Below are 22,933 nucleotides of genomic sequence, written 5' to 3'. Positions count from 1 at the left end.
GGTGCAACCGGGACTAGAACCTGGTGCCCATATGGGATGCCGGTGCTGCAGGTGGAGGATTAACCAAGTGAGCTGCAGCGCTGGCCCCGGCATCCTTTAGTCTTAAAATACTTTTTGAAGGTGGATTTTTGGAACAGCTAATTCTCTTGAATCTCTCCTATTACTCTCTTCATACCTCTCAGTTATTAGATTTTTCTCTTTTTACTTTACATATTTTTAAAAAAATATTTATTTATTTATTTGAAAGGCAGAATTATCAAGAGGCAGAGGCAGAGAGAGAGAGAGAGAGTGCTCTTGTATCAGTTGGTTCACTCCCTAAATGGCTGGAGCTGGGCTGATCTGAAGCCTGGAGCCAGGAGCTTCCTCTGGATCTCCCACAAGGGTGCAGGGGCCCAAGGACATGGGCCATCTTGTACTGATTTCCCAGGCCATAGCAGGGAGTTGGATCAGAAGTGGAGCAGCCGAGACTCGAACTGGCGCCCGGATGGGATGCTGGCACTGCAGGAGGCAGCTTTGCCTGCTATGCCACCATGCTGGCTCCCATCTTTTCTTTTTTTAAATAATTATTTATTTATTTTAGTAATCAGAGTTACAGAGCAAGAGAGAGAGAGAGAGAAAGAGGTCATCCATCTGCTGTTTCACTCCTTTGATGGCTGGAATGGCCAGTACTGGGCCAGGCTGAAGCCAGGAGCCAGGAGCTGCATCTGGGTTTCCCATGTAGTTGGCAGGATTCCAAATACTTGGGCCACATTCCACTGCCTTTTCCGGACCATTGGCAGGGAGCTGCATTGAAAGTGGAGTAGTGAGGACATGAACTGGTGTCTATATTGGATGCTGCTGTCACAGGTGGTGGCTTTACTTGCTATGCCACAACACTGGTCCTACGTCTTTTCTTTTATTTCTAAATATTGAAGGTTCACAGGACTGTGAAATAAAATCTTCTTAGTTATCTACATATGCCCACTTCCTAATATTCTATTCCAGTCTGTCATGACTTTAAATCTTATTAACACACAAATAATGAAATATATTTGTTTTAGGTTCGAACCTTTTCCCTTTTCCTCTAGAATAATGCATTGAAGTTACTTCTCAACTTCTCCACTCATAGATGTAATAGACATCTGTCTCAGTTCATTTGTGCTACTTTAACACAATGCCTGAGAGTGGGCTACTTGTGAAGAATAGATATTTATTTCTTAGAGTTCCAGAAGTTGGCAAGTCCAAGGTCAAAGTGGTGTAAGTTCATTTTCTGATGAGGATTGTTCTCTGCTTCAAAGATGATGCCTTGAATAATGTATCTTCACAGAGCAAATGGCAGCAAATTGAAAGGGATCAAACTCTCTCCTTTGAAGTTCCTTTTAAAGATGAATTCCTGGAAGACCTCACCTGTCAGCACTGTTGCATTGGAGATGAACTCTCCAGCACACTCAAATGCAAAGTATTTTCATTCCATCTAGATAGCCAGAAAATATTATTCCAGCGCTGATTCAAAAGTCTAAATTCTCCTCTAGGTATCATCTAAATCAGATGTGGGTAAGACTCAAACATGAGTTACCCTAAGGTGACATTCTATCCAGCAACGAGCCTATAAAATCAAAGAAGATATATTTCTAAAACACATTTCCAAAACACATTTCCACTCCAAAATGGAGAACTAGACAAGACGAAAGGGGCAAGTTTCCAGGTAAGTCCAAACAACATTAAATCTTAATATTTGTAATCCATGTCTCACCTCTAGGACATACTGAGGGAGGGGTTGGACCCATAAAGCCTTGGGCAGCCCTAGCCCTGCGGCTTTGCTGGCCCTGGCTCTCGCTTCTGCTCTCCCACATTGAAATTGTTCTCCTGCCACTTTTTCAGACTGGTGCTACATGCTAGTGACTGCAGTTAGGGAGTTTTGGGGAAAAACTTCTCCTCTTCCTATCCCCCTGCCCCTAGCCACTACATGGCTCCATTAGGCAATCTTCTAGTTGGAAATACCTGTGATCGCCCATATGGACTTACCTCAACTCAGTTCTTTCCCTCTTTATAAAGGGGTGAGCTTTTCTCCCATTTCTAATACCTTGTTCCTTATTTGTATTTAAGACATAATACAAATGGCTTTTACTCTCCATATTTTCACTAACATTCTGTTTATGACCAATTAAGTAATCTCTAAGAATAATAAAGCTTTCTCTCTAGCCCTTTTTCTTCTTCTTATCCCTCAACAGACAGGCCCTTACTTACTTCTCTGTGCATATAAATGCATATTTTCCCAGCATTTGCTTCAAAACTCTTCCTTTTCTACTTATAACCCTGTTCCAAAGTGCTTTCACATTTTTAGGTATTTGTTATAGAAATATCCTACTCCTGATACCCATTTCTTAGTCAGTTTTTGCTGCTGAAATGGAATACCATAAATTGGATAATTAACAAAGAATATAAGTTTATATTTCTAATCTGGAGGCTGGGGAGATTGTCCTCAAGGTACTGACATCTAGTGAGGGCCTCTTAGTGCATCCTTACATGATACAAGGTGGAAAAGCGAGAGAACTTCAGTTTCCTGGACCATTCCCTTCTATAGTGATGTCAGATGATTCATGAGGCTTCCACCCTCATCGTCTAAATACCTCCCAATGTTCTGCCTCCCAACATGGCTGCAGTGGTAATTAAGTCTCCAACAGACAAAGTTAGGGGGACACAGTCAGACCACAGAAATATCCCACACTGAACATGGCTCACAACGAATGAGTACTCTTACAATCAATACACATATACTTTTTTTTTATTTGGCAGAGTTATAGACAGTAATACACATATACTTTCTCCAGAAGCCTCATCTTTGTCAGTGATGAAAATTTCACTGCACCAAGAATGGAGTCATTACTGGATCCTGTTCTCTCATACTCAACAGCCAGACAATACGTTGACTATTTTCGTAACATATCTTTCATGAAACAATGTTTTGCTTCTACATTGCCATGGAAAAAGTCTGTACCATGTTTTTCTCTTTAAATCCATTTTTTGTGTGTTTGTTTAGTTTTCTTAGAACTTATTTCTTTTTAAAAATTTTATTTAATAAATATAAATTTCAGAAGTACAACTTTTGGATTATAGTGGTTTTCCCCCCATAATCACCCTCCCACCTATAAACCATCCCATCTCCCACTCCTTCTCCCATCCCATTCTTCATTAAGATTCGTTTTTAATTATCTTTATATACAGATGATCAACTTAGTATATACTAAGTAAGATTTCAACAGTTTGCACCCACACAGACACAGAAAGTGCAGCCACTGTGATTCTTAAGAAAATTGAATGCTGACTGCATCAATCTTCTTCCAATCTCCCACAATAAAATGGAAGATTCGTACTATGAGGGTCATCCTTAAATGGTCTGTATCTTACTCTGACCTGTCCTTTCCTCCATCCACATGCATCTCCTTGATATTCCTTGAAAGGGCAAAGCGGCTCCCCTCCAGGGACTTGGTATCTGCTGTTGCTGGTGCCTTGCATATTTGTATGCTTTCACCCCTCGGCTTTGATACCAGGCCTGACCACCCTACTTGACATAGCATGACATGGTACTCCTTGATGCTCACTGTACCTTCTTCAACTTCTTGATTTCATTCTTTCCATCCTCCCATACCTCCCCTTAAGGCTTTTTATCTGATCATCAATGACCTGGTTTACTTCTCAAGCCTCTAGAAATGCTTTTTTAAAATTTTTTAAAAATTTATTTTATTTATTTGAAAGACAAAATTACAGCGAGAGAAAGAGAGAGAGAGAAAGAAAGGGAGAGAGAGAGAGAGAGGTCTTCCATCTGTTTCTGTTGGTTCACTCCCCAAATGACCACAATGACCAGAGCTGAGCTGATCCAAAGCCAGGAGCCAGAAGCTTCCTCCAGGTCTCCCATACAGGTGCAGGGGCCCAAGGACCTGGGCCATCCTCCACTGCTCTCTCAGGCCACAGCAGAAAGCTGGACTGGAAATGGAACAGCCAGGACTCGAACTGGTGCCCACATGGGATGCCGGTGTTGCAGGCTGGGCTTTAACCTGCTGTGCCACACCTTTGGTCCCATCTAGAAATGCTTTTTAAAGTGAATATTATCCAGAAAATGATAGTATTAACCCTAAATCCTGTGGGACTTCACATTTTTATTAATAGCTCTTATTTCCATCTGACATTATTCAACATAATACTTTGTTTATTGCCTGTTTTTTCCTCTAGAATGGAAGTTCTATGAACTCAAACTTAACCTGTCTGTACTTTTTTATTCCTTGGCCCTAGAATCATGTCTGCATAGTGTAGGTATTCAACAGTGAAGGGATTTTTGATCCATGTCATAAATCATTCCTTTTAGAAAATATACATTGGGCCGGCGCCGCGGCTCACTAGGCTAATCCTCCGCCTTGCTGCGCCAGCACACCGGGTTCTAGTCCCGGTCGGGGCACCGGATTCTGTCCTGGTTGCCCCTCTTCCAGGCCAGCTCTCTGCTGTGGCCAGGGAGTGCAGTGGAGGATGCCCAAGTGCTTGGGCCCTGCACCCCATGGGAGACCAAGATAAGTACCTGGCTCCTGCCTTCGGATCAGCGCGGTGCACCGGCTGCAGCGCGCTGGCTGCGGCGGCCATTGGAGGGTGAACCAATGGCAAAGGAAGACCTTTCTCTCTGTCTCTCTCTCTCACTGTCCATTCTGCCTGTCAAAAAAAAAATATACATTGATCAGCTACTGATTAGGGCACATAGTAATAACATCCTTAAAAAATCAGGGGTGAACTTTCATCAGGAAGAGACACTCCAATAGAAAAATATGTATCAATAACTGCCAGTCTACTCAATTGTGTAGCACATCTTTTTGCCCACTTATCTTCAAAGCCCTGTTACAGATGTTGCTTATTGAAGGGAGAGTGAAAATAAATAAGACATTTGCTGTGAATATACATGTTTTTGTATATAATTTTGGCTAAGAGCAAAACTTTTGAAGGTACATCTTTCATTTTGTCCTTATTAAGGTTTTAAATCAAAGATATTTCTAGCAAACAGACTATTTTTTATTTATTTATTTATTTATTTATTTTTTTTTTTTTGACAGGCAGAGTGGACAGTGAGAGAGAGAGACAGAGAGAAAGGTCTTCCTTTGCCGTTGGTTCACCCTCCAATGGCCGCCGCGGCTGGCGCGCTGCGGCCGGCGCACCGCGCTGATCCGATGGCAGGAGCCAGGAGCCAGGTGCTTTTCCTGGTCTCCCATGGGGTGCAGGGCCCAAGCACCTGGGCCATCCTCCACTGCACTCCCTGGGCCACAGCAGAGGGCTGGCCTGGAAGAGGGGCAACCGGGACAGAATCCGGCGCCCCGACCGGGACTAGAACCCGGTGTGCCGGCGCCGCTAGGCGGAGGATTAGCCTAGTGAGCCGCGGCGCCGGCCGCAAACAGACTATTTTTACAAACTCTAGAGATGGATTGGTGTGCCATCAACCTGTCAGGGTTCCTGTGGTTTGAAAATCATTTGTGCCATATGAAACTCCTGTTAAAATTTGATTGCCATTTTGATGGTGTTGAGAGGTGGGGCCTTTGAGAAATAATTAGGGGGCCAGCACTGTGGCAAAGCTGGTAAAGCCATTGCTGCAGCACCGGCATCCCATATGGTTCAAGTCCTGGCTGCTCCTTTCCCCATCCAGCTCTCTGCTAATGGCCTGGGAAAGCAATAGAAGATAGCCCAAGTGCTTGGGCCCCTGCACCTGCATGGGAGACCTGGAGGAAGCTCCTGGCTCCTGGCTTTGGATTAGCACAACTCCGGACATTGTGCTATTTGGAGAGTGAACCCGTGGATGGAAGATTTTTCACTTTGTCTCTCCCTTTCTCTGTCTGTAACTCTACCTCTCAAATAAATAAATAAATAAGCCTTAAAAAAAAAACCAGGTAATTAGATCATGTAGAGGAATTAATGTCTTTCATATCGGAATGGGTTCATTGTCATAGAAAGAGCACCTGGCACTCATGTTTTTGTTGTTTTGCACATGCTCATTTGCCCTTTTACCTTTTTGCTATTTTGTGACATCCTTGCAAGACATGGTCACTACGCCCTTAGTCTTAACAACCTCCAGAACCACGAGGCAAAACAAATGTCTTTATTTGATAAACTTCCTAGTCTGTGGCATTTTGTTCTAAGCAATAGAAAATGAGACAATGGTGAAGAATCTGTTGCACATAGTTTTGCTGAAATGAGGACTAGAGACACGTTGTTGGTAGCTAGAAGAAGATATGGGGTCCAGGTGTGGAAAATATTTATAGCACATTTGATGTTGGTGGGAGTAAGAGAGAAGGATTCTACCTTTTGGGTATCTCAGACTTCATTTCACCATTTGGGGTGTGTGTTGGGTTTGTAATATATGCTTCTTCAACAAAAGTGCTTCCTTGTCTCTGGTAGCACTCAGCTAAAAAGATCCTCGGTGATTATGCAGTCCAGATGAACTCAAACTTAACCTGTCCGTACTTTTATACAGATCCTTGCATTTTGCAGTCAAGGTGCAGAGAGGGCAAATACTGTTTCCTCTTTCCTAGATTACTGCTGTCGCTTCCTGAGTTTCCGTACTTCTTTATCTCCAGATCATTTTGACATTGAAGCCAGTAACTTTTTCAAAATACACATCTGACATTGTCTTGTTCCTACTTGTAATGGTCTTGTACCTCGAGGTCTATGTCTTTAGATTCCAAGTTCCAATGAACCATTATGCCAAGAAATTTACTGATATGTAATTTTGCTATTTATAAAGTTATAAATTAGGTGGATAAATGTTAATTTGGTTGTAAAGAAAAATTCCTAACTTAATATAGTGGTTATTACTGGTTCTAGAAACTTGTTGTCTATTGAAATCGCCCAGAAATGCCTGTTCCCAAATTTGCCCTTGATCTATTCCCTGCAGATCTCTTGAATCCCTTGCTGTCTGTACTCTACTACAGAGTACTCTTTCTGTTCCTGGAAGATCCATGCTCTCTCCTGTCCCAGGGCCTTTGCATTTACTGGTTACTTCTGTTGAGGATTTTCTTCTCTTCTCTCTTATATATTCAAAACCTGATTCTTCAAAGAACTCCATTTTTATTCTCTGGTTGCCTTTCCTCAGCCCAACAGATTACATCAAGGCCCTTTGTTATGGTTACTCAAGGTGCCTGGGACAGTTATGTGCTCACTCCTCCACATGATTAATGCCTCTCTGTCCAGCAGACTGGTGCAGGTGGGCAAAGGACCAGACACAGCCTTTGAGTGCACTGTAACCTCTGTGTTTAGCAACTTCCTTTTTAGGCACTCTATAAATTGTTGCTAGGTGAATGAACTAATAATGAATTGCCATGAAAAGATCTGAGTAGTTTCTGCAAGGCAGATCAGACATGCAGGTAACATTGCATTTATCTGATGGCTATTCCTTGTGTAGCTTTATTTTTCATCTCCCTCAAGTTTTTTTTTTTTACAAGATTCACAAGGGAATTGTTTATTTATTAGTAGGCAGAAATATCTAATTTTGTTGGGAGATACTTAAAATGAGATTCAGTATGAAAAATGGGTCTATTTTATACTTTCCTTTGTTAGAAATCCTTTATGCTCAGGACTTAGACCAAATATTTCAGTTTGTGTTTCCTTTGAGAGCAATGATGTATCCAATATGCCTGACGAAAATATTGCAACTCTTTGTTATGATGCTAAAGTGATTCCTGTGGCCTCCTATTTTTTAGTCATCCTTCTAATGTAACTGTTTTCCTTGCTTTTATTAATCATGGCTGCATGAAGATCTAAGAAAAGATAAAATTACAAAATCTCCATTGATAACACGTGTTGTCATTGGTATGTATCACTAGATTTTTAGCTTGTGCCTCTTTTTGCTGTTGCTGTCTCAATTTATTTCCTTTTTGCCCTGTATTTTGTCATCAATTCTTTTGGTAGCTTTTCTTGTGTGAGTCTCATTCTACACTTAGGTCTCACACTTTCGTTAATCCCCTGGGTATGAGAAGATATTAAGTCCCATTAAGTAGAAGGATGTATTTGGACAGTGGCTGTAACTTGACCCTTTTTGTGAAACAATTAAATGTGTCCAATGCTTTAACCTTTTGCTCAAGATGAAATCGTCCTAAATTTACAAGTGGGCATCTTGATGACATGTATGAGTGATGTTCCCATGGGATTTTAAGGCTCCAGGGGACCACCAGTATGTCAGTGGAACAAGCCTAGGGCCAGGTTTTGAGTCCCAATTTCACACATAGCTCTTATGTGGCCATAGAAAGTCGCACTACTATAATCCAAAAGCTGTATCTATAAAATTTATATTTATTAAATAAAAGCTTTCTAAAAAAAAGAAAGTCACTTAATACTCTGAGTCCCAGTCTTTTCATCCCTAACAGCAGGAGAAATAGCCACACATTGAGTTTGGATACGTGAAATAAAACTTCACAGTGCTGGAAGAACATACCTGGTGATCAGTTAATCTAAGTTACATGTGTTCATGGCACAGCTCCGGAAGCTCAGGTGGACAAAAGCAATGTTTCTGTTGGATGTTATCTAGACTCCATTTCTCTCTTTTGGGTAGCCTTCCATTTTCTCTCTTCTGCTACACACATCTTAGAAGTTTACTCTATACCTTGTAAATTTCTGTGAACTTGTAGTCCTCTGCTTGCATGCCCTGTCACTCCACTGGAACTATTTCCTTTAAGGTCATGGTTCTCTACTTCAGGACCACATCAAGGTACACAAGGGTCAAAAAAAGTTTGTGGAAAATGCGTGTTATCCAAAAACCATACATGGGTTTCAAAAACATTTTTTGCAGCAAAATAAACTTATTTTTTATTTCATTTTTCCATGAATCTTTTGAAGTCCCCTTGAAAGAGCTCTGCTCTACGCAATTCCAGATCTGATTTGTTGCAGAGCACAGCTTACACAAGTAGACCTGGTAGACTGGGCTACTAATTGCAACAGTCACACATTCTTTCAGGCCCCTGCACTTATTGGCCTTGGGGTGGATTGGTCACTGTCAACCACATCCATTTACTATCCCCTTGTTCTCATATGCCACTCTCTTTCTTCACCCTTCCCTCATTGTTGGTGTTTTCTGGGTTTGCTTATTGGCCCATTCTCATTCCACCTGCTCTTCCAGGGACATCTCATATGTATGTCACCTGTACTTCGGAATTCATATCATTGGCTGCCTACATTTTTTTTTTTTATTTTTTGACAGTCAGAGTGGACAGTGAGAGAGAGAGACAGAGAGAAAGGTCTTCCTTTGCCGTTGGTTCACCCTCCAATGGCCGCCGCGGCCGGTGCGCTGCGGCCGGCACACCGCGCTGATCTGATGGCAGGAGCCAGGAGTCAGGTGCTTTTCCTGGTCTCCCATGGGGTGCAGGGCCCAAGCACTTGGGCCATCCTCCACTGCACTCCCTGGCCACAGCAGAGAGCTGGCCTGGAAGAGGGGCAACCGGGACAGAATCCGGCGCCCCGACCGGGACTAGAACCTGGTGTGCCGGCGCCGCTAGGCGGAAGATTAGCCTAGTGAGCCGCGGCGCCGGCCGGCTGCCTACATCTTTAGGTCTATGGAGCTTATGAGAGAGATGAGGGTGTATTGCTGTGAGTGAGAGAGGAAATGAGCTGAATTAGTCTGTTTGGGCTTCCATAATGAAACCCTGTTGAAGTGACTGACTTAAAAGTCAAAGTTTATTATCTCACAATTCTGAAAGCTGGGAATTCCAAGATCAAGGTGCCCGCTGAGTTAATTTCTGGCCAGGGCTCTCTTCCTGCCTTGCAGATGGCCTCTTCTTGCCGAGTGTCCTTACATGTCGTGTGGTGGGGGCTCTTTGGTGAATATTCTTAGAAGGACCCCACTCTTCAAATCTCATTTCACTTTATTTCCATATAGATCCTGTTTCCCAGTACAGTAACATTGGGGGTTAGGGTTTTGGGAAAAGGCATAATTCAATCCATTTTATGGGGCAATGACTAAATTCTGGGTGATACCTAGATCTCTCTGGTGTTACAGGTTGCAGCTCAACTACCTTTTGGATACCCACACCTGGACACCTCCTAAGCATCTAAATTCACTCTTTCTTAAATTAAAAACAAATCACTATTCTTACTAGATAAACCCTGGCAGTCATCTCTAACCTCTCTGCCTTCTTCAACTCAATAGGGAGTCCTGTTAATTTGGCTCCTAAATTCTTTTGAATATGTTTCCTCTTCTAATCTTATTACCACTTCCTTTGCTTGTATCCTCATCGTTTTTACCTGGCCCAATGTGGCAATTTCCTTTTTGGTTTTCCCATCCACGTTTCATCTTCTGCTGAGGTGACTTACATAAAATGGTGATTTTTCCCCCCCACTGCTTATATTACAAAACACAAGCTTTGTCATGTTACATAAAGACCTCCATTATTTTGTACATCTACTCTCTCTGGTTCAGTGGTTCTCAAGCTTTTGTGTACATAATAAAAACCTCATGCAGCTTATTAAAATGCAGGTTCTCATTATCAGTCCTCCAGATACTGATTTGGTGGGGTCAGGTCAGGAAGCAAGAATCTGTAATTTTGTCAGACTCCTCAGATGTTTCTGATATTTTTATCTCCTCCACCTTTTGAAAAAAGTGTCAAGTCACATAGTCCACCTCTCTCATTTTCATATTTGTTGCTTTAGGAATACATTCATCATTATATTTTCCACACTTTGATTATCTCATGTCTGTACATCTCCCTGTATTGTGCAATAAGAGACTTGAGTTGGATACAAATACAAGGAAAGAAATAAAATGCAGAAGTCTCTGACTGTGGCCTAGCAGGGATGAGCTCCCATGGTAGTGTGTACCCTCTCAGATGGGTACTGGCTCCTTCTCTAATCTAAAAACTTAAAAGGCATCAAGCACACCTCTTCCTCTAGTTTAAAAAATTTCTCATATGTATTATTAAGCCTCTTGATACTGCAGCATACTGATTGAAAAGTGCTAAATTCACAAAGAGAAATGATTGTGTAGCTCATAGTTCCCAAAGTTCCATCAAACATGGGTGATCTCCCTGGTTTGGCATTTGCTGAGGGGTTAGATAGCAATGGTGGGATGTGTGGAGGAAGGACCACATTGGCAAGCCAGGAAGCAATTAAAAAGGCTGGCCCCAGCTCAGTTTTTTAAACCCTCTCAAGAGAACTGCCTTCGAAGATCTCACACTAGACCCCACTTCTAATTACTGTCACCAAATTATTGCCACCATTTTAGTACCATCAATGTGTTAATTTTGGTTCAATATCACTAAGAGTTCAGGAGCCTACCCACCCTCAAACCATAGCATCCAATGCCACCTTAAAACAAGAAATCTAAAATCAGTGGGCATGACCACTCATTCTCCCCAACCTGTGCTCTGCCTAACCCTGTTTCTGCTTCAAGTTTCAGATCCATATCTGTTTTCCAAAGAAATATTTCACAACTGCCCTGCTCCTTTTCAGACAATTGCATTTTCCAAATGTGTAGTATTTATGGGAGGTTGAAAAGCTTAGGCCTCATGATAACAATAGAATTTATTGTACAGTGCTATCAATCCAAGTCCTAGCAAGAAACATGGTACATTTAGCTAGGGGCTTTGATGACAAATTTCTTATGGAGAAACTATTTATAGAGCCTCACGTGGGCAAGGAAAGGCAACCATCAAAGAGTCCTGGGACTCAGCACAGCAGGAAGTCATTATAAGTCTGTGACTTAAAGTGAATTGGGAAAAATACTGTACCAGGACCAGTTAACAGCTGAAGCTGTGAAGACGGGCTATTCAACCCAAGTTGTAGTAATAGGAGACCTCTGCTAGGGAGGGGAGGACAAGAGGAAGAACTTGGCCCAATTCTTCACTCCTCCTTCCTGCCAGTCTCCTGAAAGTGTTCTCATTGGCTGAAACCTGCCAGAATCCAGGTATTTCGAAGACTGAGGGTACAGGGATTCCAGGTCAGCAGGAAATGGGACGGAGAAGTACAGAGAATAGGCCTGGAGTGAACAGGAGTGGCAGACGTTATGTGGAGATTCTCAGCAGTGTACAGATGAGGAACGAGGCATGGGAATATGAAGGTGATGCGCATAGTGGTCGCCTCGGTGGTATGGCAGAGCTAGGATTCCAACCTGGGCCTCTCTGTTCTGGCAGGCCAGGCTCTTCTGCTTGACCAAACTGCTCCTCAGTATCTATCACACACAACACTTCTCTTAATCAGATCCTAATTTCCAGGAAGGAAGCATTGGGGAAAAACATGGATGTTCAATAGGATGAAGACTTGAAATATCATTTGATTTTATGTCTTCAAATCTGAAATGTTTCACACTAAAATCAAAATTTTAATTTTTAGTCTCAATATTTTCCATCACGTTTTCTTGCCATTTTCCTATAATCATTTGATACTGAATTTTGGAACAACATAGAGTGAAGCTTTCCTTTAAAGGGTAACATAAAGCTATTTTCTGTGGGTCTATAAAAATATAATGTCTTAAGAAAGAATGATGAATTTTCAAAATCTTGTCTCTTAAAGGGATAAAGCTCTGGTTTTCTAGAAAATTCTTTGAGGATTAAAAAAAGTCCCTGGGAGATACCAAGCAATGACCTGACAGCTTGGTATTTTTTGAATGTGCTATACTGGGAGTTAGAGGCTTCTAATTCTACCATCCTTCAACTCTGTGATCTTGTTGAGAAAAGGGTTTGACCATCTCTGTGCTCTCTTTCTCAACTCTACATTGGGAGTTGTAATGCTTGTGCAGTAACTTCACTGGATTGTTATAAGAATCAAATGAGATTATGGAATTGATGGAAGTAATTTTTAAGATCACCTGGCTCTATAACAGGCATGTAAAGTGCTTATAATCTACATATAGAGAGAACAACTCACATGTACAAAATAAAGTATTGAAGTACTTAATCCATTAAAATGTTCTGCTAGGGTTTTTATGAATGCAAATTTTATTTTAATCTTAAGACACAATAAGGATTAGTGTACCAGAACCATGGTATCAACAAATATTTAAGAGGAAGTTAGAATTATTTGAAAGGGATTTTATTGTATCATGTTTCGCCCATTCTTTATAATAACTTCATTTGAAATTAATTTTGAATTTTGTTCACCTGATTTTGTTCACCTGAATTATTGAATTTTGTTCACCTGACTTACTGAATTTTGTTCACCTGACTTATTGGCTCAAAATGATGAAGGCAGAAAATAGGTCTGTACTCCTTGTGCTATTGTTCTTTCAAGTAGTGGTGACGCATGGGCACATGGTGTCCCAGGGAGATTATGTTGGTGCCACATTCCAGTCATGGCCCTAACTCCTCATGGGAGATAGAAAACTGGTTCTTTGGTTTTTAGAAAATGCACAGAAGACACAGTTACAGTTGCATGAGATGCTAAAATAAGGGAAGATAAGGGATTTTAAAAGTCTTACAGTTAAAATGACCTTGAGTAGTGTGTACCATCATGATTTCCTTCTAATATATTCTGTACTTACGCGTATCTCCATTAAGATGGATGCAAAAGCCAATGAACCTTACTCCCAGAAGGGGAATGCAAACTTGCTTGAAATTGTTTATCTTTTAGTCTTTTGGACACTCCATAGTAAATGGTTCAGAATTTTTGCAGTCTTCTTTTTTAGAAACCTTTTATTTAAGGAATACAAATTTCATGTATTTCATAAATACAATTTTTTTTTGACAGGCAGAGTGGACAGTGAGAGAGAGAGAGACAGAGAGAAAGGTCTTCCTTTGCCGTTGGTTCACCCTCCAATGGCCGCCGCGGCTGGTGCGCTGCGGCCGGTGCACCATGCTCATCCGATGGCAGGAGCCAGGTACTTATCCTGGTCTCCCATGGGGTGCAGAGCCCAAGCACTTGGGCCATCCTCCACTGCACTCCCTGGCCACAGCAGAGAGCTGGCCCGGAAGAGGGGCAACTGGGACAGAATCCAGCGCCCCGACCGGGACTAGAACCCCGTGTGCCGGCGCCGCAAGGCGGAGGATTAGCCTAGTGAGCCACGGTGCCGGCTTCATAAATACAAATTTAGGATCATAGTGATTTGTCCTGACCTACCCTCCCTCCCACTCACACTCCCACCCTTATTTCTCCTCCTTCTCCTATTCCCATTCTTATTTTTTTACTAAGGTCTATTTTCAATTAACTTTATACACATAAGATTAACACAACATTAAGTATAGAGTTCAACCAATAGTACAAAAAACTGTTCCTCAACAGTTGAGACAACAGCTGTTCAAAGTCATTGCATCTCAATGCCGATTTCACTTCTGTAGATTGCCTTCATGTCTTTTCTTAAATGCTTCTGTCTCAATGAGGTCAACTTCAGCTGTGCTACTGAACACGCACTTGCTCTACCTCCTGGTTTTCCTGATCACTCTTACTGAGCTTTATTTTTCCTTTTTCTTGCTTCATTTTCTAATACATATGGTAGAATTTTCTTATTTATTGCTTCTTGACTCTCTCCCTGTGGAAAATAAGGTTTTTTTTTTTTTGTTTTGTTTTGTTTTTTTTTTGACAGGCAGAGTGGACAGTGAGAGAGAGAGAGAGACAGAGAGAAAGGTCTTCCTTTGCCGTTGGTTCACTCTCCAATGGCTGCCGCGCTGATCCAAAGCCAGGAGCCAGGTGCTTCTCCTGGTCTCCCATAGGGTGCAGGGCCCAAGCACCTGGGCCATCCTCCACTGCACTCCCTGGCCACAGCAGAGAGCTGGCCTGGAAGAGGGGCAACCGGGACAGAATCCGGTGCCCCGACCAGGACTAGAACCCGGTGTGCTGGCGCCACTAGGCAGAGGATTAGCCTAGTGAGCCGTGGTGCCAGCCAAGAAAATATAAGGTCTTTGAGGGCAAGGGGTATGAGGTTGTTTAGTTCTGATTCATCATGAGCACATGGGGCTGTGGTGTCAATGGTTCTCTCAACCAAATTCCTGCAACAGAACTGGGGCTGGAGCTGGGCCAGGCCAAAACCAGCAGCCCATCTGGGTCTCTCATGTGGGTGTCAGGAACCCAAGTACTGGAGCCCTCACCTGCTGGAATCTAAAATCAGCTGGGACTCAAATTCAGGTGCTCCAATGATGGGATATGAGCATCCCAAGCAATGCCTTTAGCACAAAACACTGCTCCTGAATTTGTATGTGTTATTAATAATCATATTAAATTTTTAAAAATTGTACTTAGCCCTTTTTACTCGTTTCCTTTTTTCTTTTATGCTTCCTCTTCTACTCCTTCCATTCTTCTAATGTAAGCCATTTATTAAAAAAACCCCCAAAAACTGAATTTATACATGCCGAGACCCTTGCTTATCTGTGAAGGACCTGATTTTCTTTGAATGCCATCAGAATTAGATTATTATAATTTCCACTTTGAGTTAAGAAATTATTCATTAATTTCTTCTTTGAATTAGTATTCCTTGATCTATTTTTGTACTGGTGTATTTATAGATACATTTGGTTGTGAAGCTTTCTAATGTACTAAAAATAGCTATAATTGTATTTCATATATGTTGAAACTATTTTGTCTCGCTTGCTTAGAGTTTGCATATGGTTTTAGACATGATTTTAGTAGGTTCAGATTTCTATAACACATTACCACACACTGGGTGGTTGTATCATAAACATTTACTTCTCATGGTTCTGCAGGCTGGGAAATTCGAGAATAAGGTGCCAGCTGATCTGGTGTCTGGGGAGGACCTACACTCAGGTTTACAGATGGCTTTCTTCTTGCCGTGTCCTCATATCCGGGTGAACAGAGAGAGAGATGGGAGTGTGGGGAAGCTAACTCTTCTTCCAAGGGCATCAATCCCATCATGACAGTCCCGATGACAGTAACTCCCCCAATCCTCCACTTCCCAATAGCATCAGCTTAGGGATTAGGGTTTCAGCATATGAATTGTGAGGGCACATAAACACAAAGTCCAGAACAGATACACTGACATTTAAACTTGGGGAAGTTAGATATATCCATCTTTTCTTTGGTGACTCTTCCTATAAAAATGGCAGAGTGTGGTTTTCCAATAGAAGTGTAAAAAGAAAGGAGATGGTTTCTTTCTTCCCTCCAGTGTGTTCCTACAGAATTACTTGCCTTGCCCAATTTAGAGTCAATTGCAATGAATAAGTTTTATCTTGTTCAGTTCTACATATCCCAAGACACTTAGGCAAGTGCTCTTCAGATGGAAACAACTCAGTCAATATTTGTTGAATTAAGTCACTAGACATATGCGAGGAAATTATAGCAGGCTCAAGTCTCTTGAATTAATGTGAATATCTTCTTTGGAAGCTTATTGGTCCCTAAATTAATGTGTTTTCAAAGTTTTCTGTTACAACTCCACAAAGAATACACAATCAACTTAGAATGAATAACTCAGTCCACCTGGGAAATACTTGGCAAAAAATTAACTCTAGGCAAACAGAATTAAAGGAGTCACTAAATATAGTCAAAATTGCCTAGTCATTCTTCCCATGCTTCCAAAGCCTCACATTTTAAGGTAATAAAGTGTGTTTAGATGCTGTCTAAACACAAAGGAGATGGTTTAATGAGCAATTGTGTTGCCAGTGAATGCAGCTGGGTTGTATCTGATTATTAACAGCGCTTGTCAGGATGCTGTTAACCACTGCCTCCAAGGCAGGAGCTTCCTGAGGACTAAACTGGGCAATCTTTCATAAATCCCTGGATATTAGTGTTTTTAAAAACTTGTTTTGGGGCTGGCATTGTGGTGTAATGGGTAAAGTTGCTGCCGGTGATGGCAGTGGTTCATGTCCTGGCTGCTCCACTTCTGATGTAGTCTCCTAATGGTCTGGGAAAGGTATTGAAAATTGGCCCAAGTGTTTGGGCCTCTGCACCCACCTGGGAGACCTGGATGAAGCTGCTTGCTTCCAGCTTTGGCCTGGCCCAGCCATAGCTGTTGCAGCCAAATGGAAGTGAACCAGTAGATGGAAGGTCTCTCTCTCTCTCTCTCTGTGTGTGTGTGTGTGTATGTCTCCCTCTGTCTCTGTAACTCTGACTTTCAAAATAGGTAAATAAATATTTTTAAAAAGCAACTGGTTTCATGATGGCAGTAGATAGGAAAGGATTTCTTTCCGTTGTGCTGAAATTCTAAATCGCACGTTTAATCACAGCTATGCCTGTTCCCATTAAGACTGCACTTGGCTTGATACTATGTTTAAAATAAAGGCTAAATTCCTACATGTCCTGTACCATATTTGATGACTTTGCACTTGCAGGCCCCTCTAGCGTCTTCACTCCCTGTGTCATGGGGGTCTCCTCGCCATTGCCTCAGCAGACTTCTCTCTCTCCTTTCCTCAATTCTCGCCACTTGGTTAAGTAGTAATTCCTCCCGCCTGGTTAAGTAATAAGTTAACCCTGAAGACATGGTTAGTGGATTCCTTTTTAGAGAAAAACTGGACCCATGCCTTCAATACACAGCAACCAGGTGTTCTCTTTTATTCTGGAAATAGTGTATCACTTTCTGAAACTTAGAAACTTAGAATCATTATGTTAGTCAAACCTCATACTGGTGACAGTAAGTATCAGCACTAACTTATCTCAGTGTATTAAAATTAAAATTTGCCTTTAGTGAACTTTAGTACCTCCTGTGAGAAATACTGATTACTCTCATAATCTCGGTCAATTCATTCCATTACATGGGTGTGGGTTTTGGAAAGAGCTCATTTATTTTTTTAGAATATTCAAAATACAATTTTATTTAGATCATTCCATATTTTCCATCATTAATTATACCTAGAAAAAGATTGTTATAAACTGATTTCTTGTGCTTAGATACACTTTCTTTACATTTCAAAACTTTATATTCTTAATTTAAATATTTTTATTTCAGAATTAAATTAGGTCATCTGGAGGTTGTAATCATGTTTCATCATCCACATTATACTGGAAAAAGGAACTAATGAAATGTATCTGAATAGTGATGAATGGCACTTCAACTCATCCATCTTAGTTCTCTTGGTCGACAATATGTAAAGCAATTTCATTCCTTCTGAGAACCCGGGACTTATTTCAACATGATCTTCTGGACAGCAGGACTTATGGTATATGCAAGGGTAGAGGCCATCAGAAATGGTATAAGTACCTGTCACAATCAACCTTCTCCTTGTCATCAAAAAATAGTCCTGGGTATACTTGGCGTGAACTGTTTAGGTAGTTTCTTGAGATTCTAATACAAGGAAGATGAACATGTCTTAGGGGAATATAAACAAAATTTATCATGTGTATGTCTTTATCAGGACTCATTTTTATCTTTCTAGGTGAAAGCCAGAGTCAGAGAATTTAATAACTCTGAGCCTATAGACGAAACTGGGGCAATCACAGTTGATTCCCAGTTTCCAAGTCTGAGTTAAAAGTGGTGTCTCTGAGAGCAATAGACTAGCCTGAGAGTGGTGATTCCTAGAGAAGGGTTTCTGTGCTTTTTAAAAAAATTTTATTTATTTATTTACTTACTTATTTTTAGGGAGCTCATGTGCTGTCTAATTAGGGTGTCTGGGGGCTGGACCCCAAGAGAAGCATCTTACAAGTGGGTGCAAAACTCAAACAAGGACACAGGGCTCTTTACACTGACAGCTACAATGTCAAGATCCAAGCAGCAAACTGAAGAGTTTTTGGAAAGGAACACAGATACACACAGACATGGACCCTGTGCCATCCTCAGGGCCCAGAGCCAGGGTGCAGCGGGGCACCTGGGACGAGGCCTGGGGGGCTCCAGTGCTCTGGGGATGGGCCCATCCCCTCCCTTCCCTACAGAGGGCAGAGACCAGGCCTGGGCAGCCATTGGGATCCACAGTGGCTCCAGATGAGTGCAGCGCAGGCAGGACCACACAGGTGCACCTCAAAGTCTGCCATGGAGTGACTTCTGCCATCTTCATTGAGGGGCCAAGGGTGGGGTGGAGGTCTTTCCCAGCGAGGCAATAAATACGAGTATTCAGAGCCCCCAGCCCCGCATGAAACAGAGGGCTCAGCCCAACTCCTGCAGGTCCCGGCTCTTCACAGACCAGGCGTCCCCAGGCCAGTGTCTCTGGGGCTCCCAGCACCTGTGTGGGATATGGCAACTGTCCTGCTGCTGCCAGCCACAGGCAGGTCCCACCTGCAGGCCCCACCCCAACCCCTGTGGCCGGGTGTGGAGCCACGGGGGCCTCACCCTCATGCATGAGGAGCTCAGTTTTGCTGGGAACACGGAAGCATGTAAGGTTTGATGAACTAGTAGTGTCACACTTGCGTTCTCTGAGTATTGGGCACGAAACAGAAAAAGCTACCTGTGAAAATTTCCTAGACCCAGTGATTTCTCTTATGTTATATGTTGTAGAGTTCTGAGCTCTCAACTTCTGAAAGTGTTAGAGTGAACTCAGAAATCATTTTAAAGGATTCTGTCCTCGGGTAGTGCTGAGGTTTCTTTGATAGAGAAGTGTCTGAAGCCTCACTCTGGGTATGAATATAAGTTATAGTCTTAAACTTGAACAATTGGAGTTCAACCCTCAGATAGAAAATTTCTTTCCAGGTTCCAACTGTGGGCTTTTTACCTGTTACCCCACAACCTGACTAACTCCTGTGCTGTATCCCAGCAGGGGGCATAGATAAGACATTCCTAAATGGGGGATCCTCTCACCCATCCTTTGCTCTCAGAACCATGATCGAATGATAAATTTAAAATACACACATTTGTTAGGCTGGAATTATCAAAAAATTCAGTTGTGGAGAAGAGAAAGATCTGTTTTACTTTTTGTTCGTAGGTAGCTGTCGTATTTTTCACGTGAGTTATTAGTTGACTCATAATTGTTAGGAAGGAATTAAAAAAAAGAGTTCGATCTTTCTTGTGTGTATGGTGACTCTTGGCGATATCAGAGTAGATATGATGAATGCCCAGGTGGGGACTGGAACTGAGTCTTCCACAGGGGAGTTTCGCAGATGCTCTGGCGCCCCTGACCTTCCTCTTTAGGGGCACGGCTCTCACAGCCCAGCCCCTGAGATTGGCGCTGACAGCCCTCAGCTGTGCTGTTCTCAGGACGCTTACCTAGGCTTAGGGATTCTGTCAGGGCTACACTTCCCCCCGGGGGCAGCCCCATCAGGCCCGATGGGCACACAAGCTGGGACTTGTGGGGGATTCCGAGGATCCCACCCAGCACCAGAGCTGCCACTGGAGCGGTGGGGCCTGTCTGTGCACTGCTGTGCAGGGCAAAATCCTCACCTGTGTCCCAATCTGCCTCTATCTCCCCTCACAAGCACTGTTCCTGCAGTCACTACCCAGTCAACAACCTGCACTCAAACCTCAGCCTGTGTCCTAGGAGCTGACTTGAGACAGAAAGTGCATTTCCTACACTACAGCTGTTCCTGGAAAGAGTGGGAGTCATGTGCTGTGTTTCTTCTTTTAAAAGTTTTATTTTTTATTGGGGTAAGCAGGAGAGAAAGAGAAAGAGTGGCAAGCAAGCAAACAAAACCCCTCAAAAAAAACAACAGAGTTCCCAATCACTGGTTCACTCCCCAAATTCCCTTAATGACACCCACCTGGAGCTGAAGCTGGGCTTCGGAAATTAAACACAGCTCTCCGAAGGGGTGGAGGAACCCAATTACTTAAGCCATCACTACTGCCGCAGAGTGTTAGCATCTGGAAGAAGCTGGAGCTAGGAACAGGAGTGAGGAACTGAACTGAGGTGGTCCACGTAGGGATATGGGCATCAGGACACAAAAGGGTAAATGGCTTCATGAAACACGTAAGAATTTGAAACCTAATGAACAGGTGAGTCAGTCCAAGTGAGTTTCCTTTGAGTAACCTGACATGAAACTTGCTGTTCACATGGAACGTTGGCTTAATAGCCCTGGAAGTGCTAGCTAACAGTGTGACCCTCTTACAGTTTAGGGGATTAGGGGTTTGTGTTTTTATGATTTCTTTCCTTCCTTCCTTCTTCCTTTCAAGATTTAGGGAGTTGAAAACCAATTCTTGAAAGACAAAGGAGCACTTTCTTATAATGGCTTCCTGATTTTATGTATAAAACATTAAATTAACATTCACATTAACCTGTTTCTTCCATTACTCTATAAACTCCTTGAAGAAAAGAACTGAGTATTTTTCTCTCTTATTTCCATAATGACTAGCACAAATATGTATTGATAATTATCTCTGTATTTTAATATCTTATAAACAATGCAAATGAAGAGATGTAATTTTTATATTGAGGAATGCCTTTTCTTTAAAAAACATTTGCAAGCTAATAACTATTTGGCAGCATTTATCTTAATCAATGGCTTGTAAATTTTTGTTATTGTGATCTACACTAAGAAATACCTTTGATATTGTGACACAGTTCACATGATCATGCCCTCATTACTTGTGTTGCACTTTGATATTTCCTACTCTATTTAATTTCATTTTAAAAAGCCTAGATTGCCCCACTAAATTAATATTGTCCCTTGAAACAGATGTCAGACCAGCAGTCTGAAACACTGCTGGCAATGCATGTCCATTGCTATCCTGTAGGATCTGCTGTCCACAAATCAGAACATGCACACACAAGGGAAGGAGGCATAAACTCAACAGCCTGGAGAAATTCAGAGCAATGGAATGTAAATAGACTGAAGAAGTTGCTTCGTAAAGGAGAGATTTATGTCAACATTTGAGGAAATGAGTTTGAAACTAGATTTTGATAGAGTGGAAGGCACTGAATTAACATCAATATAAGAGAATGGAGCATGAGCAAAATTTTAGGATCCAGAGGTCTCCCAGTCCTCGAATGCTGTGATATTGAAAACAGTGAGGAAACTCCAGCACATTTGGGAGAAAAATAATTCACAAGCCCAGATGGATTGCCATCAGAGAGCCTTATCTCCATCTTCTAAGTTAACAAAGTTGGTCCAATATCAAAAGATTAGTGAGTAAATGTACATTTAGATCTCTGAAGTTTGTGTCCACAATGGTTTTTATTTTTTATTTATTTTTTGCCATACATTTGTTAATTTGGATGAGAAGCTATCTCTGTAATGGTTAAAGGTCCAAGGACAATGAAATAAAGAGCGGTTTAAATATAAACTTCAATCAAAATTTCCAGGGTGGATTCTGAATTGCAGACATGCCTATGCAAGTGAGTTTCTTTGCACATGGGCAACTCCATGCATACTAGTTTTGGCTGTATTCAACTGGTGCTTCTTTTTTAAATTTACTTTAAAGTTTTGGATTAACAAGTCATACCTGCACATTTTTAAAAAATATATTTTATCTATTTGAGAGGCAGAGAGAGATAGAGACAGAGACAGAGACAGACAAGAGCTCCCATCTGCTGATTCAGTCTCCAGATGTCCACAAGGGCTGGGGCTGGGCCATGATGAAGTCAGGAGCCAGATACTCAATTCAGGTCTCCAACATGGGTGGTAAGGACTCCGCTATTTGAGTTGCCTCTGCTGCCTTCCAGGGTGCATAGAACAAAGCTGGGCCTTGAACCAGGCACTCTGAAATGGATACAGGTATTCCAACCAGTGGCTTAACTGCTACGCCAAATACCTCTCCCAAATACTTGCTCATTTTGAAGGTATACTATGCAACTTTTCAATAGTATACACAGCTTAAACCAACCAGGCCAAGCAACCAACCTTTATATTTCCTCCTCTCCGTTTTGTGTTTGAAGCCTACCAGCTTTCTGTTTCAGTTCTTTATACAGAGTAGTATATGTCATTGTTACTCACTATGCTGCAAACACCAGAACCCCTGACTTTCACACTACTGGGTTTTAATATCCAACCTCTCCCCTACCTCCTACTAATCACTATTTTAGATTTTAATTGTAGACATATTTTGTAATATATTATTATATATATTATATATAATTTGTTCAAGCTCTACTGGGGATGGTAGAGAGTAAGAAATGCTGTTGGAAATACCTGAACGCTGGAGACTGGAAGAAAGACACTAAGTACAAAGCACTTAGTATGGATGTGTTATGAAATGGAAACAGAACAA

The 22,933-nt window shown here is 41.9% G+C and overlaps 1 long non-coding RNA gene and 1 pseudogene across 5 annotated transcripts in view; one reads left to right on the top strand and one right to left on the bottom strand.

Moving 5' to 3' along the window:
• The window catches only part of LOC138843473 (ATP-binding cassette sub-family E member 1-like), a 1,090,710-nt pseudogene that overhangs the window by 63,502 nt on the left and 1,004,275 nt on the right, over window positions 1–22,933 (bottom strand).
• The window catches only part of LOC127483244 (uncharacterized), a 59,297-nt gene continuing 56,862 nt past the window's right edge, over window positions 20,499–22,933 (top strand). The window contains exon 1 of one of the 5 annotated variants that reach the window (XR_016211842.1): window positions 20,499–20,722. This is a non-coding gene — a long non-coding RNA (uncharacterized LOC127483244). The remainder of the gene's footprint in view (window positions 20,723–22,933) is intronic. The other 4 variants (XR_016211839.1, XR_016211841.1, XR_016211838.1 and 1 more) reach the window with 4 other exon arrangements.

This window comes from Oryctolagus cuniculus, chromosome 8 (genome assembly GCF_051225735.1).
Source record: "Oryctolagus cuniculus isolate XC-2025 breed Fujian yellow rabbit chromosome 8, ASM5122573v1, whole genome shotgun sequence".
Taxonomy (NCBI): domain Eukaryota; kingdom Metazoa; phylum Chordata; class Mammalia; order Lagomorpha; family Leporidae; genus Oryctolagus; species Oryctolagus cuniculus.
Note: the sequence above shows the minus strand (reverse complement) of the source record. Positions and strands in the feature narration are given on the sequence as shown.